At 40.6% G+C, this 24,650-nt stretch overlaps 1 protein-coding gene across 1 annotated transcript in view; it reads left to right on the forward strand.

The window, feature by feature from the left end:
* The first annotated feature begins 813 nt into the window (after positions 1 to 813).
* The window catches only part of LOC134536544 (transmembrane channel-like protein 7), a 69,920-nt gene continuing 46,083 nt past the window's right edge, over positions 814 to 24,650 (forward strand). The window contains exon 1 of the mRNA XM_063376300.1: positions 814 to 832. The gene's annotated coding sequence lies outside the window, so the exon portion shown is untranslated. The remainder of the gene's footprint in view (positions 833 to 24,650) is intronic.

Here is a 24,650-nt window from a genome sequence, read left to right on the forward strand (position 1 = left end):
CACGGACAGAGCGAATATTGGCTATAAATGATACATAGACATCCCTTTAAACGATATTCAAGAATTTGTGCTTTAAAAATAATATGTTAATTTTTGTTTGGTTTTAGAATAATGAATAAGGTCCTTGTCTTATGCCGGAGTGATACGTGGTTAAAGCTTAAAATTAAATAATCCTGAATACACTGATTTAATAACACGAGGGTGTGAGGTAGGAAAATATCAAGTGCACCAAATTTAACTAGCAAATCATAAAATTACCTCTCCATCAAAGTTTGAAAAGATAGGTATCGGGGCTAACTCCCTCCCCTCCCCAACACTAAAGAACTATCATTAGATAGTTGCATAGGCTAGAAGAAAAACAAAAGCGACGCAGTATTTAATTTCGTTAGGAGGGAGGGAGAATGGAGGAGTTGCCCGCTGTTTGCTTTCAAATTCTTTCCTTTTATTGGTGTGAATAGTATTTTTTTTTTTAGGATTTAGGGGGAGAGATACCCCATCTCCCCCCCCCCCCCCCCCCCCCCCCCGTTTTCCTTTCGTACGTCGCTGAAGAGTACTCTTGACACCCACGCACTTGAGATCGGCCAGCAGGTTTTCCCCACGTATCTATCACAATAACAAAGCATCAGCTGTGCGAAGTATTGCTGCTGATTGGTTGGTTTTTTTAACCCATCTAAAACATCCGATAAGACATAATCTCGCGTCACGAAGATAACAGGCCCCATTGTATACCCGGGATCAGCGAGGTTCGAAGTGCGACTGGAAGTTATGCGAAGGAACAGTCGGGCGCTTCTCCTTGGCGGCATGGTGTCCTAGCCCAAAGCAACCAAACAAGGTAGGTGACCTCAACCAATCAAATACAAGAGTCGAAGTTTTATTATGTGCTAGTTGTCGCTAGCTCACCGAAATAATGGTTTAGTTTATTACGAATCGTGAAGTTATCTCGTCAGCTTTCTTAGCAGGATTATGTCGGAATAAGCAGAAACTAAATTTGTAATCCTAAACGCATCGATGTAAGAGATATTTGACTCTGTAATTACGCATATCCCTGCTGTATTTTATGAAAGTAGCTGTTCTTATTATGTTTACTTCGCGTTTATTTTTATCACTATCCAGGTAGACCAACATTGGTTGAGAGCAATCGAAATGATGGTATGTAATTCTAATTGTAATCTTTTGTAATGCATTCATTGTTAGAGATTAAAAGAAACTAGTTACGTCTGATTCGATTACTGCTTTAATGAAAAAAGTAGTTTTTTTTTTTTACATGCTTTATATTAGCTTCACCTGTATGTTTGTCTGTCCGTCTGTAACTCTTTCGACTAAGAGTGAGTGACTCATCACTGTAAAATGTCCCACCCATTTCATTACGTTCGTTAGCCGAGCGGTCTAAGGCGCGCGACTTCTGTGACATCAGCTTTCGGATTTAGCGATCATGGGTTCTACTCCTGGCCACGCCGAGAAAGAAATGTTTTTTTTTTTCCCCGGTAAATTCTAATATTATATCCATACATCTAACTGCAAATGATTCGTAGAGACTTTACCATTTCTTTGTGACGTTGCAACTCCAAATAGTTATCTCAGATGGTAATAATGGTAATAGGTAGTGTCGGTAACTCATTTCCCTATGATAATTATACATAAATATAGTTTAAAAAACTAAAAAAAACATGCTTTTAAAGAATATCAAACTAAAAAGTTAAAAATAAATATAGTTTAAAAAACTAAAAAACATGCTTTTAAAGAATATCAAACTAAAAAGTTACAAATAAATATAGTTTAAAAAACTAAAGAAACATGCTTTTAAAGATTATCAAACTAAAAAGTAAAAAATAATTTTAAAATTAAATTTATGACAATAGTATATAAGCAATACTAGTATAAATGAGAAAAAAGCATGGGGCGCTTAATATTCAAAAAATATGGCACAAAGCGCCTCAAGCTTTTTTCTCATTTATACTAGTATTGCTTATATACTATTGTCATAAATTTAATTTTAAAATTATTTTTTACTTTTTAGTTTGATAATCTTTAAAAGCATGTTTCTTTAGTTTTTTAAACTATATTTATTTAGTCTTAGGTTAGAGTGTAAGGACACAGCATGCAACAACCTCAAGAAAACTACTTTCGTTTTTAAAACACGCCAGTCGCAAGACATCTCCAATCCTACAACTTAAAACTTTTGAGACTATAGAAACTAATTTCTTCATCGGGATTACTTTTTATTTTTTGCGAAAACACGTATCTAATTCTCTAAAACTTGATTAAAATACGTCACATGCTTTCACCTACCGATAGTTCAGTGAGTGAAAATGTGATGCGAGTGATAAAAAGAAAATTTTATTCATTTTTAAAATATTTCGGAACACTTCACTTGAAATATGGAAAGCGGAAACGCTAGCCGAGACGCAAGCGTTTTTTTGCATCTTGAGCAGTTTATAAACGGGCATTAAAAAATGTCGTTTTACAATTTTTTTGCGTCTTGCGTTTCTTGCATTTCTTGCGTATAATTTATAAACCCGGCATTACTTGTGGTGCACATATTTTATGCATCTTCAACTTCATGGGTGCCTTTAACTTGCCTGGGAGTCATAACTCAGAAACAAACAACTTAGAAACACATAATACAATTTTAAAAAAAAATCATAAAATATGCATCTTGTGTTTTATATAACGTGTTCAAAAAGTATAATATTTAAAATAATGTAATTTACGAAGCATTATCTGCTGCCAACTATTTACCAAGAGACCTTAGGGTAAATCATAATTAAAACATTCACTGTGAATCGCACTGTTACATACGCTAGGAGACACTTAATTGGACATGATTTCCGAGATTTCGATGTACTTTGAAATCTGTGAAAATTACTTGGTACCCATAAAATAGTTTGAGTCATGCTGAAGTTGGGCTGCTCTTACTTCGCCTCATCGGCGTTAGTGCCTCGGCGACCACGGCCTCCGAAGGAAACGAAGACACCTTCAGGATACCAGCGGACAGGACACCTGCCTGATCGTGGTTTATGAGTCACGACTTCATTCTGTGCGGCTCTTAACATATAATTGGGTTGGGGCACTTTGGGGGGGGGGGGGGGGGGGGGGCAGAAAGTGGAAACAATGGGACTTATCTGTAAGTGCTTATAGATTATTCAACCAAAGCGAGGGAACGTTAGCTCGAAATTTTTCAACAGCTGAAGGCTCTCCAGCACAAAATGTTCGGCGCAAAACATTTGTGAATGAATGATAGAGTTTGTTATCTCACACACTATCGCCTCTGATTAACCACAACTTTCGTATCTGGCATCGATATGAAACCATCGCTACTGCTAGGTCTGGGTTAAGTAGTTCCCAGCAAGACCTCTCACAAGAAGTTCAGATTAAATTCAACAGCCCTGAACATAGTGCTGACGACAAACGTCGGTGCTCCCTCTGCTCGCACAGGCCATTATGCCGCAGCACTGCCTGACAGGAGCGTGTGCGAAGCACGCAGAACCAAAGTCAGTTTATTAAGCGACCGATTCTATAAACCACGTCGGGATGGGGACCAACCATGGGGCCGATGAAAAAAGGATTCAGACGATTTGCTCTGTCGACTCTAAGCCCCGTGACGGCAGGATGGCGAAGACCCCGCGGTGCGCAGTGCCGGGTGAACAGCGACTGCCGCGGTCTCGGCAGCTCTCTGCAGCTCCGGGCACCCGGGCACCCGCGCGAGCACGCCAACAGCGGGTACGACTCAGGCTGAGAACTGCGACACAGGCGCACGCTGAACACTAGTGGTTTTAATTTTAAAAGCAGTTAACATTCAGGACATCACATTATTTCAATAAATTGTTTACAAATAAATAAAAATAACACACGCTGCTTATTACTGTCTGAAAGCTGTGTCGGCGGAAAGATACACGTACACCTTCCCTGTGGAGGGGTACAAGATCACTCTCGCCGCGCGGGCGGCTATTGATATCACGGCCTCGGGGCCCTACACGTCGCTGCAGCACTGCACTCACGGGCGTGTTCGAAGCACCCGCACTGCCTGAGGCGTCGACGAGGCATAGCAGCCTGCGGGACCAGAGGGAGCATCGTCGGTCGGCGTCAGCCCCATTCTTTCTTAAATAAATTAAAATAGTTTACACAGAGTACATAATTAGCACTGGGATCGTAATGTTTTGCAGACGAATGTATACATGACAACCTAATTTTATCACTCACCTCGTCTTATTTATAGATAATAGCTGAAATTAAAGTGATATTTTCTTAAATTTGGTTCAAATAATGTTTAATACATTGATGACATCCATCTCTAGTGTATCTCGTAAAAAAAAACTGTGCCCTCTGCACCAGCAGAGCTTCCGCCTGCGTAACACTGCGTAACGTAACAGTTCAACTCGCGGGCACGAACTATTGCCAGTTATTGCGCCTAACACCCTGCTAAGACCGGGAGTGTCGCCAAACACCTTACGAAGTGCAGGGGGTCGTGTCCCGACGCTAGACCCGAGGCAAGCTGAGCTCCAAGTCATCTCGTGCTATATGTTAAGCGCCGTCATAATAAACCCAGCGGCGCGAATCCAGTCTTCTTATTATTTGGTAACATAGCCACCCCTCGTCCCCTGCCCCGATGGCCGACACCCTGGCCCTGAGATCGGGCCGAGCCCAACCGGAACTAGCGACCACCGGAGACCAGGCAGAGGGAGTGGGGAGCGCGACAACATGAAATATTCAGAATGTAGGTGTTGATATTTTGAATTTTATCACCATTGATTATAACATGACTTTATTAAATCATATATAATGTAAATACAATTGACATAGGTAGTATAAAAAATCATTAAGGGATTGGCTTAACAATGCTTATGCGACCTGGTTATTTAGTAATAAGAGTGGAATGTAATAGGTAAGTTTTCTAGCCCAACTGGTCAACACGTGTTTTTTTTCCTTTTTTTTTTTTTCGTATTACCAAAAATTTATTATTTCGTAGGACCAAATTTTAGTTTAATTTCGTCCACCCAGAAGAAAAACTTGCGCATACGCAACGTTTCCTTCTAATATTTGACAGTAAAACTAGAACATTCTGAATTTAAATACATTGTAGCCTGTAACGTTTTGCTCTGCACAGTGGGCGTGGTCATAATCGTTTTGACTTCCATTTGTAAACACGGCGAAGATTACATACACTAACTCCTTAACTTCTTAACGCACACATATATATATATATATATTATATGTATATATATATATGGTCAATGATGACTTATAAAAAGTGTCTTCACAAATATGTTGTTAATTCTGGTAAGTATAATTCTACTACAGGTTGGGAAGATCAGTGTTGTAAGTTTGGCACACTTCATGGTTTCGCCACTAGATAGCAGTGGTATTGGACAAACGGGACACACTTCTTTGCTTTAATGCATTCAAGGCGGTTGTTTTAGAATTTAAATAGCAATATTAAATATATATTAACTCTCCCAATACTTTGTTTTATAATTTCAAAGCCTTAATCTTTCTCTCTAAGTGGTTTTAAATTTGGTTTTGAAATATGCCTAATATTGATTTATTACCGAGTGCTAAACTCGGCGTAGTAGAAAGTATGATCCAACATTAGAAAATTAAAGGCTCCCGCATACAAATAAAAAAAAGAGAATTATGCAACAGAAAGATCCCGAAGATAAACAAAGATAAAAAAATATATACACAGGATGTATCAAAATTTATGTTACAACGCTTGAAGGTAGAAAGCTCTTATTATTTGCAACCATTTTTTCCAATTAACATGTTGCCGGAAACGCGTAGTTAAGCCCCTGTAGCCCCAGAAAGAGTCAACGTAGGCAACCCATTGGGCTTTGTGCGAGACAGACGATGCTGTGGTGAATTACGTGTTTACGACACCGGGCAGCGCTCGAGAGGACTGTACGATGTCGAATGCTGACCCCCGCCCCTTTTTACTTCCGTTGGTGGCGCCCTCACCTCTTTTCTTTTGTTCGTGCCGTGCCATAGCACTGCGCAGCGTGACATCGCAGTGTCGCAGTGTGTTTTGATATCACTGGTGGTCTGTCGTTGACTGTTCTGTCGTACAAGCAAACTCGTGGTGTCATTTCTTTCACTGTGGTTCTGAAAAGGGCGACGTTTCAGTGGAGCTCAATGGAGTACACGTTTAGTGAGTACATGGACATGCTGCTTGTTTACGGGGAAGCTAGACAAAATGGACGAGCCGCTCGTCGTCTATACGAAGAACGATATCCGGGTCGTAGGATTCCAGCTCACACCATGTTTGCAAGACTTACTCAGCGAATGCGTGATACTGGTACATGTGCCGTCACAAGACCAAATGCTGGTGCTCCACGCAGGGTTCGTACTCCCAGTTTTGAAGAAGATGTACTTCAGAGATTTGAGGAGAGTCTGGATACAAGCACAAGGGCAGAAAGTTCTAAAATGGACACTGACAAAATGGCTGTTTGGCGAGTTCTTCATGAGCAACTCTTGTACCCGTACCACCTTCAAAAAGTGCAACACATGGGTCCGGCGGACTATCCTCTTCGCATGACCTTTTCTCGTTGGTACATTCGAAGAGTATTGAGGAACCCCGAGTTAGCGGTTTTATTCACTCAAGACGCTATTCTCAATTCGCACAACAGTCATATTTGGAATGATGTCAATCCGCATGCAACGTTTTTCAGTTAATGTGTGGACCGGTATTGTTGACGGCGTACTCATAGGGCCTTTTTTTATTCCGCCACGACTTACCGGCGCCGGATACCTCCACTTCCTTCAGAACGAACTACCAGTGGCCTATTTCATAAAACTACAAGTCTACAAGTTACTAGTTACAAGTTACAAGGGAATTTCTTACAAGTGTGAATCTGATGTGTTTCACAAAGAAAGTTGCTTGACTTGTAGAAGTTGGTGCACTTGTAACACATACCTACAAGTTTACGAGTCAGCTGTTTATTTTTCGTGTTTTGATTATGTAACGAATTTGTAGGTTATAGTTGCGAAGTGTCTGCTGATAAAAATGAGTTCACGGCAAATGCAGATGCACGACAAAATATGTGTGCTCAAAAAAATTAATGAACATAAAAACATTTTGTTTGGAGCATTTTCGGACAAACTGACGAAAAAGGATAAGCTGTTAGCTTGGACTGATATAATGACGTTTGCTCAGTCACTAGTAGTTGTGCCCCACAAATGTTATGATACATCTGTGTACTGTTGCTTTGGAAATACCATGCATATCTCCAACTGCATGGTACTGTCCGCCATTTCCCAACCAATGTAGAGAGACAAATGGAACCATTAGAATGATAGTAGTGTATGTCACATTTACACTGTTTAGAGATAATGAAGGTTTTGCATTTGCTTCTACTTCTAAATCTGGTGGTACAATAATGATGTTTGCAAGTAAAAATGGTGTTTCAAACAGGTTGAAATTTCATTATAAGTAGTTGGTATTAGGTAATAACTAACAAGACAATGTTTATAATAATTAAAACATACATACACCACTGTCATTCTGAACTTTCTAATGGAATAAATGCAAATATTGACTTCCTTCAGTATTTTCTATGTAATTATTATGAAACTGTACACCAGTTTTTTTAAAAAAAAAAAGTTTAAATTTAATTATAAGCAGCTGTTATAAGATAATAATAAAGAAGAGCGTATGTCAAAGTACATACATCAATGTCATTCTGAACTTTTTGTTAAAGGAATTGACTTTAATGATTTAAATACTCCAGATTCACCTATTTGTCATTAATATGAAATACTGACAATGAAAATGTAAAAGACATAGCAAATGAGTTATACATAATTTTATTTTAGTATTAGCAGTTTCCACAATTATAATTAAAGCCTTACAAAAATAACTTCTAATCTTTTAAAAATAAAGTGATAATGACACAAACATGAAACATTGCTGAAAAAAAGTGACATTAAATTGCTATTAAAGAGTCAATTTATTCTTGTTTAATTATACTGGGGTAGTCTTTTTAACACCAATAGGTATCTTCTGTTCAAACTCTGGCATATTTCTCTCTGCTTATAATACATTTAAGTTCAGGAAGAAGGCATGGTACACAGGTGGTATGAACTGTAAAAGATCAATCATGTCCTTTCTTTTTATCTTAGTGATGGCTCTTGATCATGGTAAAGTTTAACTTTTGGAATACAGCATAAGCTGCGTATCAATCTTCCTTTTCATATGGGTCTGATGTCCAAAACTAAGAAGTCTACAAACTCCTGAAGATGCTCTTTATAAAATATCTTGAAGGGGGAACTTCTTTCATATCTGAGCCACTGGATGTTAAGCCAGTTAACATCTATTTTATCTTCATTTTTTTTTCTTTTAAGGGTGTATTTTTCCAGAGGTTGAGTTCAGTAAAATTCATCAGCCTGCATTTTGCAAACTATGAATTTCTTATTCCGCCGACAACTTGCCATTATGTCGTACCAATTTTCAGCAACATAAATAGTTTTACCTTTGACTGCAAGTCCACAGATGCAAAATCTGAATCGTTAGGTAAAAAAGAATGGCCAGAAATCAAGTATTTCTGATCAATTCTTTCTACCTGTGTGTCAGTTCTCTGAACAAACTGCATCAAAGATAGTGCCAATTTTATATTTCTGTTCTGTCCAGTACAAGTGTCACTGTAAATAATAACATTCTTCTTATCATGAGCATTTAATTCAAGGTGTTTAACTAGACAGGAAGACACTTCCTGTGCACCTCTGGATGCTATTGTCTCGTCCCACACATAGAAATAACCAGTATCTGCTGCAAGATCATGCACACCTAAGTTGTAGCAGTACAAGTTTTGTTTGTAATATGCATCAGATACCGTCAGAACTGGAAAGGGCAAGGCTTTCTGCATGTCAATGGAACAGACATAACATGCTACATTATCTTTTGTAGCTTCTTTGTCATCCAACATAGATTTTCGTGCATTTTCTGCTCTACGAAGATGAAGAGTGTGGCCTGTTTCAATGTGTCGCTTGTCTTCATCACTTAAATCTGGGTTGCTGATTTTTATTTTGAATATGTCACATTTCTTGCATGTCTCTTTTCTGGGTGGATGGAAACCAAAGTTGTATTGAGTATTAAACACAAATCTGTAGTAAGATTCTTTGTGGGTAGTTTATGCTCTTTTTCACAACATTCAACATACAGTGTGTACATTTTTCGTACATCAAATAACTCGCTTAGGTATGTTTTGGCCCCTGACTGTGATGCTCGTGTATAGTGACTTTCAGTATGAGGGAAAGATTCAATTTGTTTCCGAACAAAGACAATGTCTTCTTTTGGTACTTTTCGAGATGGGCATCCAGCTGCTCCTCTCTAGTCTTCTCCTGCTTCATGGCCCTGCCGCACCTTCAACAATGCTCTTGTCATGCATCCATCAGAAATTGAAAAAGTGTCCAAAAAGTATTTCTTACACACCTGTAGGGTTATTCCATCCTGTCCCTTTAAATAGAATTTATTGGACCCAGTACGAGCAACAGAATTTTCTGTACGAGGTCGTCTTTGCTTCACTGGACACCTTTGGATAAGGCCTCACAAAACAGTATTCTGTCGCTTGAAGTCTGCCATAGAATAGAAATTGTCAAACAAAATGTTTCTTTCAAGTATACTTAATTTTTCATCACACTTACGTCTACACTGACACAGCTTATTTTTTAATATCTTCGCAGGCACATGATTTCCTTTCTTGTTAATGTAGCTCTTTCCTGAGTTACGTTATTTTTTTGCAGTGTTCCCTTTATTCTTTTCTGGAACTCTTAGCCTTTTTCTAGATTTCGATTTCCCCTCAGTATTTTCTGATTCCTGAACTACAAGTCCAACATCACCAGATTCTGCATCAACAATGCTGTCACAATAAGGCCTATCAACATTTTTACCGTTGTCTACATAACCAGCTTCTTCAAAATAACCTCTATCATCAACATCAAAATTCCCATCTTTACAACCTGCTTCAACATTACCAGCTTCTTCAACAAAAGACACTTCTTCAACACTGCCAACTTCTTCAACATTAACCACTTCTTGAACAATGACTGCTTGTTCAGCAATACTCTCTTCTTCACTATATTCTTGAAAAAATTCTTTATCATCAGCCCTAAGTTTTTCTACATCAGAAGATCTCATAGGTTTGTGGACATTACAAATTTCAGGAAGTTTTTTACAGTAGGTGTGTTCTTTGTTAAATGTAACTCCTCTTCAGAGGCTTCGTTGAAACTTATTTCAAACTCTTCTTCTTCTTCTTCTTCTGAGGTCTCACTGCAGAAATTATTTAAAACAAAATCAGGATCATGGCTTGGATCATCAGCTGCTGAAGACGGTTCAGATTCACTTTCCATTTCTTGTTATTTTAGCAGTCAGTTACTATTTCTATGAAAATAAAACTTACCAAGCACAATAAAAAACTTTTATATCAATAGAAAACCAATCAAACATTAACCAAAATGAACTGTAAACACTACTGTCACTGTCAACAATGACTTACACCACTTTCAATACAAACATAATACCAGTTTCTCTTAGAATGATAATAAAGTGCAGCTCCCTGTGGCTATTCTTTGCATTATTGACTTACTTCAGGGTCATTCTACATACAACAGAAGGTTACCATTTTATCTATGGTGTAAAGTCTATTCCTAACAACAACTGACTTACACCACTATCATTCTAATGGGCTCAAATATTTGTTGCCTTGCAGATAACGATTTATTTCTTCGTGTAGGGTGATCCAATGGATGACCTATATCTTGTACTAGCTCCTCCAGTTTAACAGCACTCATGCGGAACCTTTCGTTATACTCAAATACTGTGCAAGTCCCATGTTCACTCTCTCTCTAAAATTGCGTGGTCGCCTCATAACCTCAATATCTATATCATCTTCATAAGAATCGGTAAATATAATAATATCCATTGTATTCTAAGATGTTATAATATCATTCTATACACAAGCATAGACTTATTAATGATTAACAACTAATATAACTGACTTAGCTACATAATATTCTACTTATGTATTGACACTAGTAGCAATTTCTCACAAGTTACATATGCTTGCAAGCTACAAGTTTGTTTATGAAACAAAAACATTTATTTACTTGTAAAATTAACTTGTAACTTGTAGCATTTCACTTTTAACTACAAGTATTTACTTGTAGCTTTATGAAACAACATTATCAAAGATTTTACAAGTTACTAGCAAAGTTACTTGTAACTTGTAGACTTGTAGTTTTATGAAATAGGCCACAGGTCTTCTTGAAGAGGTTCCATTGCATGTCCGACGTGTGATGTGGTACCAACATGACGGGGCACCACCTCATTTTTCCCTGCAAGTGCGAGAGTATTTAAACCAAACATTTCCAAACCGATGGATTGGACGAGCGGGCCCTGTCGTATGGCCGCCAAGGTCACCGGACCTAACCCCGTTAGATTTCTTTCTGTGGGGTTACGTAAAAGGGCTTATCTACGCTACGCCAGTAGAAACGGTAGAAGAGCTTACACAGCGAATCATTGAAGCGTTCGAAATCATAAGGTCGACTCCACACATGCTCCAGCGTATCCGTGAAAACATGATTCGCCGTTGCCACCTCTGTGTCGCTCAAGGTGGGCGTGTTTTTGAGCCGTTGCTTTACGCTGTCACGTTGTTAAAACGTATGCAACAATTTCAATGTTGTGAAACAAAGCCGAAGCTGTGATTGATATCAGAGTGAAATTAAAATCTGTGCCACGATTAAAAAGGTTATTTCTCTACTCTACTCACATCCACAACATAACACTCTACAACGGGTTGCCTACGCTGACTCTTTCTGGGGCTACAGGGGCTTAATTACGCGTTTCCGGCAACATGTTTAGTGGCAAAAATGGTTGCAAATAAGAAGAGCTTTCTACCCTCAAGCGTTGGAACATGAATTTAGATACATCCTGTATAAATAAATAAAATGGTAGTGAAATCAATATTGAGGATCATGGAAAAAAAACTTAAATGTACACCCTAATCTTAAATATCACCCTCACTTCCTGGTTATAAGCACAAAAATTGAGCATACTGAATTTAGGGTAGGTTTTCTGAAATTATAGCTATATATATTATTTATATGAAAATAAAATTACCAAACTGTGTGTCTATGTATTTTTTTTAAAATAAATATTTAAATTTAAAAATGTAGCAGACACTTTACACAACACAAGGGCATATCAGCTCTATACTTACACAGTATCTTTATGCCTTAAAAAAATATTATAAGTATTTTACATTAGTGAGCAATCTTGTGTTTTCACTTATGGCTCAGGGCATTTAGGTAGTGCTGTCTGCCATGTACCACGAATATTTAAATTCCAATATGTAGCAGACACTTTGTACAACATAAGAGCATATCAACTTCGTACACTGTTTATTTATAGCTTAAAAATATATTTTACATTAGTGAGCAAATGTTTACTTATGGTTCAGGGCTATTGTGCCTCCTTACCATGATGTTTATGGTCAGTTTTTTTTCAACATTGCATTTATAATGGCGAGTGCTGTATGTTTTTTACAATTTTTATGTCCAGTACTGTACATTTTTACCACAAAAATTTTAGTAGCCAGTGCTGTACTCTTCTTACCATGCACATTTATTGCCAATTCCGTACACTTTTTACCACAACATTTATTGTTAGTGCTGTGCACTTTCTACCATTTGTAATTTTTATACCATATTATTTTTCTTGTGCCCTTTTATGACCAGTACTGTACCATTCGGATTGAGCCATTTTTCATGGCCAGAGATGTACAATTTTATGGTATGTGCAGTACCTTTTGGTTTGTTCCATTTTTATGGTCAGTTATGTACCTTTTGGCTTGTGCAATGTTTTATGGCCAGTACCGTAACTTTTCGTTTGTGCCATTTTTTATGTATTCCCTGTACGTTTTGGTTCCGTCCATTATGCTTGGTGGGGGAAATGAGGGGAATAAAAATAAGTCTGAAATAAAGCCAACTTCAGTGATGTTAATAAAATCCCTAATTTCAAGGAAATGTGTTATTGGTATCGTAATATAGTATAGGGTGGGAACTAATTCTAGTTAATGATACTGGGAAAAATTAATTATAAGAAAATGGCATAAGCGAAAAATAAGGAATACAATGTTCTCCGCCCAAAAAAGTCGATATTCCGCGCTTGCCCCAAACGAAAATTGGTGTGGCAATGATGTATGTATGATACTGTGTTCTAGAATAGTCCCTTAAATCTGTGATCTCTTGAGAATGGTCAATATCGTAGGGTTAGCAACACTAAAAATACTTAAAAAATATTGTGGATGGTTAGATTAGGTTTGATACATTATAAATATTGTACAATAATTTCAACAAACCATTCACACAATTTCTCAGTAATTTTAATATAGTTAACCTAACCTACCATTCGCACAATTTGTAAGTACTTTAAAGCTGGGTTTACGATTGATATCCTTAAGAATTATAACTTAACATCGAGCACACGATTAAGTCAAAACTACATTTTCCAGTTTATGATTGACATAGTAGTCGTTAATTCCAACCAATCACAGCACAAAACACATGGTCGGCCATTGTTCGAAATGGAGAAGCAGGTTTGAAATAAGTTATTGACAAATGGGATATCTATTTTTCGAAATGGATGATGATAACAAATTACAAATAGACGAATTCTAACCAAAAATACTACCTCGCTCGGTACAATACCAAGATATAAACTTCCGGCTGAAAGGTTCCGGTTTGTTGTGATTGTGGTCGCTTCCCTTAAGTCTTAACGAAAAATATAAAATACTAGATAATGCCCGGCATGCGTTGCAATGCCCCAATCAATTTTTTAATTTATTAATAATGTAATTTTTGAAACGTATACTAAGCATCTCTCTTTATCTCTCTAATTCTCTATATCTCTCTCTATATTTCTATTTATATCTGTATCTCTCTATATATCTTTCTACATATATATCTCTATATATCTTTCTAGCGGACCCGACAGACATTGTCCTGCCCAAATGTACTTTTTGTGAGATATGGATATGGCGGTAAGTATTTCTACGCTGGACATTTTGTATCTTCTCATTATACATACCCCTCCTCTTGGGCATGCCACTGCCGTTACCAAAAACCTTTCCCATGGTTACGCAGAAGGCAAAAACAATGCAAAAGCCCGTTGCCATGGAGGCTAATTATCAACAATGCTTAGTTTTTTCGCTTTTATAGCGTGTTTTTTTTAGTTTTTTCTTAACTCAGAATCGAGATAAAATATCCAATTGTGAATCTAAACCATCCTCGAATCCCCGTGAACTCACACACAAAATTTCATCAAAATCGGTCCAGCCGTCTAGGAGGAGTTCAGTGACATACACACGCACACAAGAAATCCTTACTTCCTTACTTAATATTATAAATGCGAAAGTAACTCTGTCTGTCTGTCTGTTTGTTACCTTTTCCCGGCTGAACGGCTGAACGGATCGTAATGAAATTTGGCAAGGAGATAGATTATATCCTGGGGATGGACATAGGCTATCTTTTGTCTAAAAAAATAAATTTTAAACGGGTTAAAAAAATATTATTATAATTTTATGTAACGTGTGTCATAGATATACAAACTGTTAGTGTCATTCCTCTATGTCTGCCGAGCAATAGCTTTCAAGCCATTACTAAGGTTAATACCATTACGTTACGTTTTGCTATTGTAAGGAACTAAGTAGAGAGTAAGAAAAAAATAAATATCTTGACAGTTTGTAGTGTCGCCATATTTGTTTCAGTTTTCAATAACATATTTGTATATTACAATTTAAATTATTTTTTTACAGTACCTACTTATAACTTATTTGCAAGGAGTTTGGTTTAGTGTTTATAATTTATCTGCTGAGCGTCAAGAGTCTTAGGGCTACTGAGACCGATGACCAGAAATATTTATCAATTATGTAATATATTGTTGAAAAATTTGAATTTTACTATTTCAGGTAGGTCGATGTTTTTTTATTAATTATAATAGTTACATGTAATTGCCATCCTCCTTTATTTCATATTAAACATTATGTTTGGTTGAGTGTGAGATAATTTTATTTATGTATGTTTTAATTTCATTTATTTTCTTATATATTGACGTCGTCCGACCGAAGGCCACCCTAAAGCCCGACCTGCAACCGCCAGTATTCAACCCCGCTAACGGAAAGCGCCCCTAGCAATGGCCCACCCGAGTCAGGCGAGCCACCAGCAACCAAGGTAGAACCCGGCCCCACCCAAATAAACAGACCGTCATTCAATCAACCACATTATAAAAACAAACACTGATTATTAAACAGTATTACGTATTAATTTGAAGTTGGTTAGCGGAAGTGCGACGTAGGAGTGCCCGGGCACTCACGTGTGTAACTACGGCAATACGCGTGTGAGTGTTCCCCTGGCGGCCTTCTGCCTGAATTAGTCAATCAGACCTTATGACATAATTATTCAAACCTTGTGTTGCGTCATTACCCCCACCAGAGCAATCCGGCAAGAGACGAACAGTCGCTGGTGTGACGTAAAATTTAAATATAATAATTCTTAAATATAATAACTTCAATTCGTAGAAGGGACGAATGACCTTGATTCAGCCTTTATAATTAATGTAAGAATTTAACATCATTAAATTCTCTTATTAACATATCATATCAGAAACTAACGTAATGAGGTCAACCCTGGCGCGAGGGCCACCGAGCCTCGGCCGGACGCCATGACATGACACCAGTACAACGCGACTCGTGGACCGGGGCGGACGCATGTCCCACGGAGAGACATCATCCTTTGTCCACACCGAGTTCATTTCTGGTAAATATAGTCATTCTTAAAACCCCTTTTTAATAATCTCTCCGTGTGTACCCGGTCCAGTTTTTTCGGTCCAGGACCTAATCCGGCCGCATAAATCTAACCCCCCCCCCCCCCCCTGCACCACACTTGGTCCGCGGGGTAGGTTCATTATCCGGTACGGGCCGTCTCCCGAGGACAGAACTTTGGTTAAACTCAGTCGCTCCGGCACTGACACTCCCCGTAAGGGAACTTTTGAGCGAATTTAGCTGCGGTCCGCGCTCCACTGCTGTGGACGCGAGCACCGCCTCGATACGCAGATTTACGGGATTGGCCGCCTCCAATCACCCTCACCCCTCGTTGAGCAGCCAGGCTCAGAAACTCCTAGGGACACGATAATACGGAATAATTAGTGACTTTGTAACATTTCTTTGTAAACTTGTGCAACGCACCCTTGTGTAACATTTTCTTTTGTAAACTTGTGCAATGCACCCTCGTGTAACAATTCTTTGTAAACTTGTGCAACGCGTCTCTCCACGTAACATTCATAAACTTGTGTAACGCCTCCTCGTGTAACAATTCTTTGTAAACTTGTGCAACGCGCCTCTCCACGTAACATTCATGAACTTGCGTAACGCACCTCCGTGCGACATTTCTTTTGTAAACCTGTGCCACGTTTATTAAGTGACTTTCAGACTTAGTTGCGTGTAATTGTGTAGTTTTTGTATCTTGTGACATCACCTGTTGTACGACGTGGCGTGTAGCCAACAAATTTACACCAAAGCCACCGTCGACTGAATAAATGACGCACGTCATTTATTACCTCACTTCAGCGTACGCTTCTTTAAACCTGCTATCCCCAACCACCGCCGAGTAGGGAATTCCTTAAACCCACGCAACACCGCCGACGGTCCTAGTGGGCCACGCAGGGCAATCGACCCCACGACCCAACTACCGACTAGCACCAGAGCTAGTCTGGAGCCCACCCGGACTCATTACCGTCACAGCAGCCACTCCCGCTAGGAACCGCACCGGGACTCGAGCCCGAGACCCCGGACGACGGCAATATATATTCTTACCTACCTACTTCTATTAAATTTCAGGTGGATGTTAACATTGTCATTCAAGTTGAATAAATGTTTTTGACAAATTAGTTGTTATTTATACTTTTTGTTTCATTTTGGACTATGTTTTTTTTTTTTTTACTTAATTCAAAGATTGTGGTGTGTACAGGGAGTGATATCTCTATTAATTTCTATACTCTTTGGATAAGCGGAATATGGCCACCACAGTTTTACATATCAAAAAATCCTACAAATGTTTTAAACATTATGACAAATAAAAAATAGTTTCACAAACATCCTTAGTTTTTTTTGGTGTGTATAGTTTGAAGTTTAATATTATGTATGTACGTAAATTCTTAAACATAGAGTTATTTATTAATTTATTTAGAAAATTATTCATAGGTAGGTAATAAGTTTTCCTTTATATCTCTTTCGATTTGGAGTGTTTCCGAGCCATTCGGGGTCCTCAACATCACCCCCCAACCCCAGGTGGTTAAAACCCAAAATTTCGAAAGTTTAAAATTTAAAAAAAATCTTTCTCTTTCGATTTTAAGCGTTTTCGAGCCATTCAGGGTCCTAGAACCCCCCCCCCCCCTTCCCAACCCAACTGGGAAATAGCCCCAAAATTTCGATAATTTTAGGAATTTCAAATATCTATTCTTTCGAGATGGAGTGTTCCGAAACATTCGAGGTCCTGAAACTCCACCCCCCCCCCCCCCCCCCAACTTTCGAAAAAGTGAAAGCCACAAAATTTCGAAAATTTGGAGAAAATTGTATTAAAATTAAGTCATTACGAACTAAAGTGTCCGGGGCATGGTGGAACTTTTACCCAAAGTCGACTTCGCACCCAATTTTGTGGGAGGGGGGGGGGGGGGGGAGTGCAAAACTCCAATATTATGACAAATTTCAAAAAATTCTTAAATTTAAGTATACTTTTTTACTATTTGGAGTGTTTCCGAGCCATTCGGGGTCCTCAAACTACCCTCCCCCCCACAAGGATTCAAAGACCCAATAATAAAAAAATTTCCCAAACTTTCGAAAACCTATTCTCTTTCCGTTTGGAGTGTTTACGAGCCATTCGGGGTCTTCAACATCACCCCCCCCCCCCCCCCTTCTCAGGGGTCAAAGCCCCAAAATTTAGAAAATTTCAAAAATCATTCTCTTTCGATTTTTAGTGTTTCCCTGCCATTCAGGGTCCTCAAAATAACCCCTCCCCCTCTGGGGACAAAGCCCCAAAATCTCGAAAATTTCAGGATTTTCAAATATCATCTCTTTCGAGATGGAGTGTTCCGAACCATTCGAGGTCCTGAACCTCAAAAGTGAAAGCCACAAAATTTCGAAAAATTGGAGGAAATTGTATTAAAATTAAGTCATTACTAACTAAAGTGTCCGGGGGATGGCGGAACGTTTACCCAAATACGTGTTCTCCAACAAATTTGTGGTAAGGGGATTGGGGGAATGCAAAACCGCAAAATTTCGAAAAATGTCTTAAATTTAAGAATAATTTTTTTACTATTTGGAGTGTTTCCGAGCCATTCGGGGTCCTCAAACAACCCTCCCCCCACAAGGAGTCAAAGACCCAATATTTAAAAAAATTCCCAAAATTTCCAAACACCTATTCTCTTTCGATTTCGAGTGTTTACGAGCCATTCGGGGTCCTCAACATCACCCCCCAACCCCCTCAGGGGTCAAAACCACAAAATTTAAAAAATTTCAAATATCATTCTTTCGATTTTTATTGTTTCCCAGCCATTCAGGGTCCTCAAAATCACCCCTCCCCCTCTGGGGACAAAGCCCCAAAATTTCGACAATTTCAGGAATTTCAAATATCATTTCTTTCGAGATGGAGTGTTCCAAACCATTCGAGGTCCTGAACATCCACTTTTCGCAAAAGTGAAAGCCTCAAAATTTCAAAATATAAGAATATATATGATTGGATGTTGGCATGTATGACGTCGATAAACTCTTACACCGTTTGACCGATCGCCATGAAAGTTGGCACATCGAAGTGTTTTTATCATCCTTTTTTTTGTAACACGCCACTAGATGGCGCTGTAGCGCATCAACTTCTAAACCTTTCAACCGATCGCCCTGGGCAAACAGAAAATCATAGGTCACAGTGCCGTCAGCCGCGGTCTCGTGTTCGAGATCGGGCGCAGGTCCTAGCGGGGTGGCTGGCTTTCTTAGAGTTTTCTGTTCCGGGAAGGCGCCAGGCTAGCTCGGTGTCTAACCGTGTGATGGTCGTGGGTTCGTTGCCCCAGCGTGGTCCGCTAGAACCGTCGGCGGTGGTGAAATTTGCTTCCTGACTGGGTTGGGTTGTTTAGGTTAATTTACATACACTGTTCTGGTTGTTCTACGGGTCGCACGTCGCGCACGGGGGGTGCAGGGTGGACTTTTTATTGTTCACGATTGACACTGGTTCATTACATTGGGCGCGAGGTTTACTCGGCGGTACATGACTGCCAATGGGGCGTCGGAACACGTAGAAGTTTTGATTACACTATGATTACAATTACACTTGATAAAACGGCACTCTGTGGTGCTTTTAAGTACACGATTACACTGCACACGTTATCTGAGAGGGACACCTGCGTGCCTCTACGTGCGTTTACTTAAGTCCTCACGCCAGTTGCAGTCGAGGGAGAGCGTTCAATTAGCATCGGCTAATTTCGTAATCTGTAACTGGCGACGCGTGGGCCCACCTGTGCGGACCGCGGCTCGCTACTAAATTAAAACACGTTTAATCTTGAATGTAGCCTGTGCCTGTGCACTAGGCGATTAAATTAAGTTCTGGGGTGGCGGGAGACGACCCGTACCGAATACTGCACGGCACCACGTAATGCTTTGTGTGGGGCGTGTTAAATTGATGCGGCTGGGTTAGGCCCTACACCGGAAAAGGACCGGGCGCACACGGGGAGTATTAAAAAAAAGGTTTTGGTTGTGACTATAATTACCAGATGGACGTTCGGTGAAACAAAGAGATGCTGGCTCCCCGTGGGACGTGCGTCCGTCCCGGTCCGCGAGTCGCGCTGTACTAGCGTCTGGCCCTGGCGCGAGGGGAGGGGTGAGCTCCCTGTCGCGCCAGAGTTTCTAAAGTTCCGTTATTCGTAAAAATCTATATAATTAACTAAATTTAAGTGGCTCTAAATTCACATAATAAATAATAATGATTAATTTAATATCTATATATGTTATAGAATTGACATTTAATAAGTTTGTCTAAAATAAGTTTGAATATTTGAGTCAAGCTGGAGACTGTCTGTTTCTTGAAAACTACTCCAGTGGCGAACGATGATGCTAATTTGGGGTGGTTTGAATTACGTCACACGTTTCACTACTGAATTTAGGCTTGACGTCGTCCGGCCGACGACCACCCCAGAGCCCGACCTGCACCCGCCAGTATACGCTCCCGCTAACGGAACACACCCCTGGCCATGGCCCACCCGAGTCAGGCGAGCCGAACAGCGATTAAAGGCAAACCCGCGAAAACCTGAGTAGACAAGAGAAGAACCGTACCCATTCCTCCTGGAACATTAAATTAGGATTTTAGCGACAATAAAGTCTCTTCCAGACACACCCATTTAGAGTCTAGCGTAATGAGGTCAAACCTGGCGCAAGAGAGACCGAGCCTCCCTCGGACACCATGCCAGTTCGGCAGTTCAGCACAGCTCACGGACCGGGGCGGACCTACGTCCCACGGAGGGGCAACAACCTTTGTCTTCATCGAAAGTAACGTCCGGTAAATATAGTCACTAATTAACAGAACCCCTTTTTTTACTTAACCTCTCCGTGAGTACCCGGTCCCCCTTTTCGGTCCAGGACCTAATCCGACCGCATCAGTTTAAAGACACCCCGCACCACACTTGGCCAGCGGGGTTGATCTTCAGTATACGGCACGGGCCGCCTCCCGCAACTCACAGAACTTTACTTAAGGTCACGCGCACGGCGCTGACCACAAACCCGCAAGGGAGCTTGGACAAACTTAATTGCGGTGCGTGTTTCACCACAGTGGGCACAACACCCGCGCAGAGACATTCGTATACGGGATTGGCCGTCTCCAACCGCCCACCCCTTAACTCAGTGTATTTTTGTGTCCCGTATTTTGTATTACTAACTTACGTTACCCGAGTAACGAGTGCCACGTAACTTGTGCGCGCCCCCTTAATTCAGTGTATTTTTGTGTCCCGTATTTTGTATTACTAACTTACGTTACCCGAGTAACGAGTGCCACGTAACTTGTGCGCGCCCCCTTAATTCAGTGTATTTTTGTGTCCCGTATTTTGTATTACTAACTTACGTTACCCGAGTAACGAGTGCCACGTAACTTGTGCGCACCCCCTTAATTCAGTGTACTTTTGTGTCCCGCCTTTGTGTTACGAAATTACGTTACCCGCGTAACCAGTGAGACGTATGAGACGTAACAGCGTCCGAGGCCCACGTAACGCGGAACACAAACAATACGGCGCCACGGAATAACGAGTAAACCCCCCCCCCCCCAGGGGACCTCTGTAGAGTGTTGTATTGTGTACGACTCGCTCCTATGAATAAAAGGTACGACACCACCACCTCAACTCCACGTCTCTTATTTAAACATCATCTCACAAAACACCGCCGTCGGCCCTAGTGGGCCACGCAGGGGCACATACATCCACGACCCCAAACTCACGACTAGAGCCGAGCTAGTCTGGCGCCCACCCGGACAATACGTATCAAGAACCGCCTTTTCCCACTAGGAGCCACACCGGGACTCGAGCCCGAGACCCCGGACGACGGCAGGCTGAAGGCCGCAAGGGTTGCACTCATAGCTGTTTTAGTAGAAAACTACACGTGAGTGACCCGGGCACTCCTACGTCGCACTTTATTAATTAGGGGCTTTTGTTTGTTTTTGATTACGTTATTATTATGTGGGGAATTTTGTAGTCACGAGGAGTGCATTGCATGCGTAATTAAAAATGGTTCGCTATTCTCTACCTTGGGCTGCGGTCCGCTCACTTGACTCAGGTGGGCCATGGCTAGGGGTGCTTTCCGTTAGCGGAGCCGAGTACTGGCGGGTGCAGGTCGGGCTTTGGGGTGACCTTCGGCCGTACGATGTCAACAGATACACAAACAGTAATTATGTGTCATTTCTTAATGTCCAACACACTGGACATATTGCTATCCATTTTGCTGTAACTCGCGGACAATATTTCACCCGGTGTTCAGCCCGGGAAAAGCCGGGTACTGCAGCTAGTATATATATAAAGAGATACACAAACAGTAATTATGTGTCATTTCTTAATGTCCAACACACTGGACATATCGCTATCCATTTTGCTGTAACTCGCGGACAATATTTCACCCAGTGTTCAGCCCGGGCAAAGCCGGGTACTGCAGCTAGTATATATATAAATACTAGGAGCACTACTTTGATATTATTTACCTCCCAGGCGTGCATCGACATGAAACATTTTTTGGAAGGTTTCGGCCTTAAATGTTACCAGTCTTCCTTATGAATGAAATAAACCATTTCTGGGCCATTACCAAGAATAATATACCCATTCTGTTATCACCATCGTGCCTGCAGCCAGGATAAAGCTTTGTCAATTTTATAATACCACTAGAAAATGCCCGGCATGCGTTGCAATGCCTCAATCAATTTTTTTTTGTAATTTTTTAAACGTATACTAAGCATCTCTCTTTATCTCTCTAATTCTCTATCTCTCTATGTATATCTCTATAACTCTCTCTATCTTTCTATTTATATATCTATCTCTCTATATCTTTCTACATATATATCTCTATATATCTTTCTACATATATATCTCTATATATCTTTCTAGCGGACCCGACAGACATTGTCCTGCCCAAATGTACATATGGGGGTAAGTATTTCTACGCTGGACATTTTGTATCTTCTCATTATACATACCCCTCCTCTTGGGCACGCCACTGCCGTTACCAAAAACCTTTCCCATGTTTACGCAAAAGGCAACAACAATGCAAAAGCCTGTTGCCATGGAGGCTAATTATCAACAATGCTTAGTTTTTTTGCTTTTAAAGCGTGTTTTTTTAGTTTTTTCTTAACTCAGAATCGAGATAAAATATCCAATTGTGAATCTAAACCATCCTCGAATCCCCGTGAACTCACACAAAAAATTTCATCAAAATCGGTCCAGCCATCTAGGAGGAGTTCAGTGACATACACACGCACACAAGAAATATATATAAAAAGATAACCATTTCTGTTAAGTCTTAAGTCATCATATGGTTCGCACACGACCCGTCAAAATTCACACACGACAATCATAAACTATTCCACTAGTTTACATAGAGTCATATGGTAAGTACACGACTAAGTATTAATTCTTAATTCTTAATTTTCAATCGTAAACCCACCTTAATTCTAACTACATTAACCCAATCCACCATTCTCACGATATCACAGTAGTTATAATTTAGCTAACTTAACCACTTATTAAAACGGTAAACTGCTGATAAACAATTTTAAGTATTACAACTCCTTCTTAGGGAATAATTAATAACATGCTAGAAAATGTAAGGGAAAAAAAGAGGAATTTGGGAATGTTTGATTGTTTCTTCAAAAAATAGGCTCTCCTTCAAAATTACTAAGTGTGTCTTACCTGTGAAGATAGTAGTTTCACATCTTCTGGGCAATTATTCGAATAATTGGGCGCCAACCATTAGTGCTCCTCGAATCCGCACAGACCGCTATGGCACGTCGCCACCTCGCCCCGAGCGTGTGCGACGTGAATGCACCAGGGTGCAGGGTGGTGCAACGTCTCGAACATAAGCTGCCCCGCCTAATCGACTGTCGCCCGCGTGATAGTCGACCACGGGGGGTACCGTGAGGTGACCTCATTATCTGGACTGCCATCGCCCGGGTTCTCGTGTTCGAGACTCGGCGTGGTTCCTAGCGGGAAGGCTGTTTTATTACGTGAAACGTGTCCGGGAGGGCGCCAGGCTAACTCGGTGGTTAATCACGAGATGGGTCGGTGGGTACGATAGCCCCTGCATGGCCCACTAGGAATGGCGGTGGTGGTCGTGATGTTAGGGATCCCTAATGCCTGCTGCACTACTGGCCCTACACTGGATTGGGGAGGTTCACAAATAACGTACACGGTTTTGCACTGTCGTTTACACGTCGCGCACGGAGTGTGCGGAGTGGACGTTTAATCACCGTTGGCAATTACACTTGCGATTGCAGTTACACTATTTCCCTATACAAAGTACACTATGATTACACTGGGCGCTCTGACGCGCCGTCCCTAAAATTAAGTCCTCACGCCAGTCGAGGTTGAGGGGGAGAATCTGATTGGAGTCGGCCAATCCCATAATTTGCAAACGGCGACGCGCGGGCCCACCTGTGTGGACTGCGGCGTGCTATGAAATTAATTAAAGTCTTCACTTAGGTGTGGCCGGTGCCTGTGCACTGTGGCAGTTAACTGAAAGTCCGTTATGGCGGGATTCGGCCCGTGCTGTATATTGCACTGCCCCGCGTAATGCGTTGTGCGGGACGTGTTATGTTGACGCGGCTGGGATAGGCCCTACACCGGAAAAGGACCGGGCACACACGGGGAGTAATTAAAAAAGGTTTCGAAGTTTGACTATAGTTACCAGAAGGAAGTTCAGTGAAGACAAAGGATGATGTCTCCCCGTGGGACGTGCGTCCATCCCAGTCCGCGAGTCGCTCGGTACTGGTGTTTGGCCCTGGCGCGAGGGGAGGGGTGAGCATCCTCTCGCGCCAAGGTTTCGAAAGTTACGTTATTCGTAAAATATTATATTAATAACAAGATGTAAGTGGCTCTAAAT

This window comes from Bacillus rossius, chromosome 1, assembly GCF_032445375.1.
Source record: "Bacillus rossius redtenbacheri isolate Brsri chromosome 1, Brsri_v3, whole genome shotgun sequence".
NCBI classification, from domain to species: domain Eukaryota; kingdom Metazoa; phylum Arthropoda; class Insecta; order Phasmatodea; family Bacillidae; genus Bacillus; species Bacillus rossius.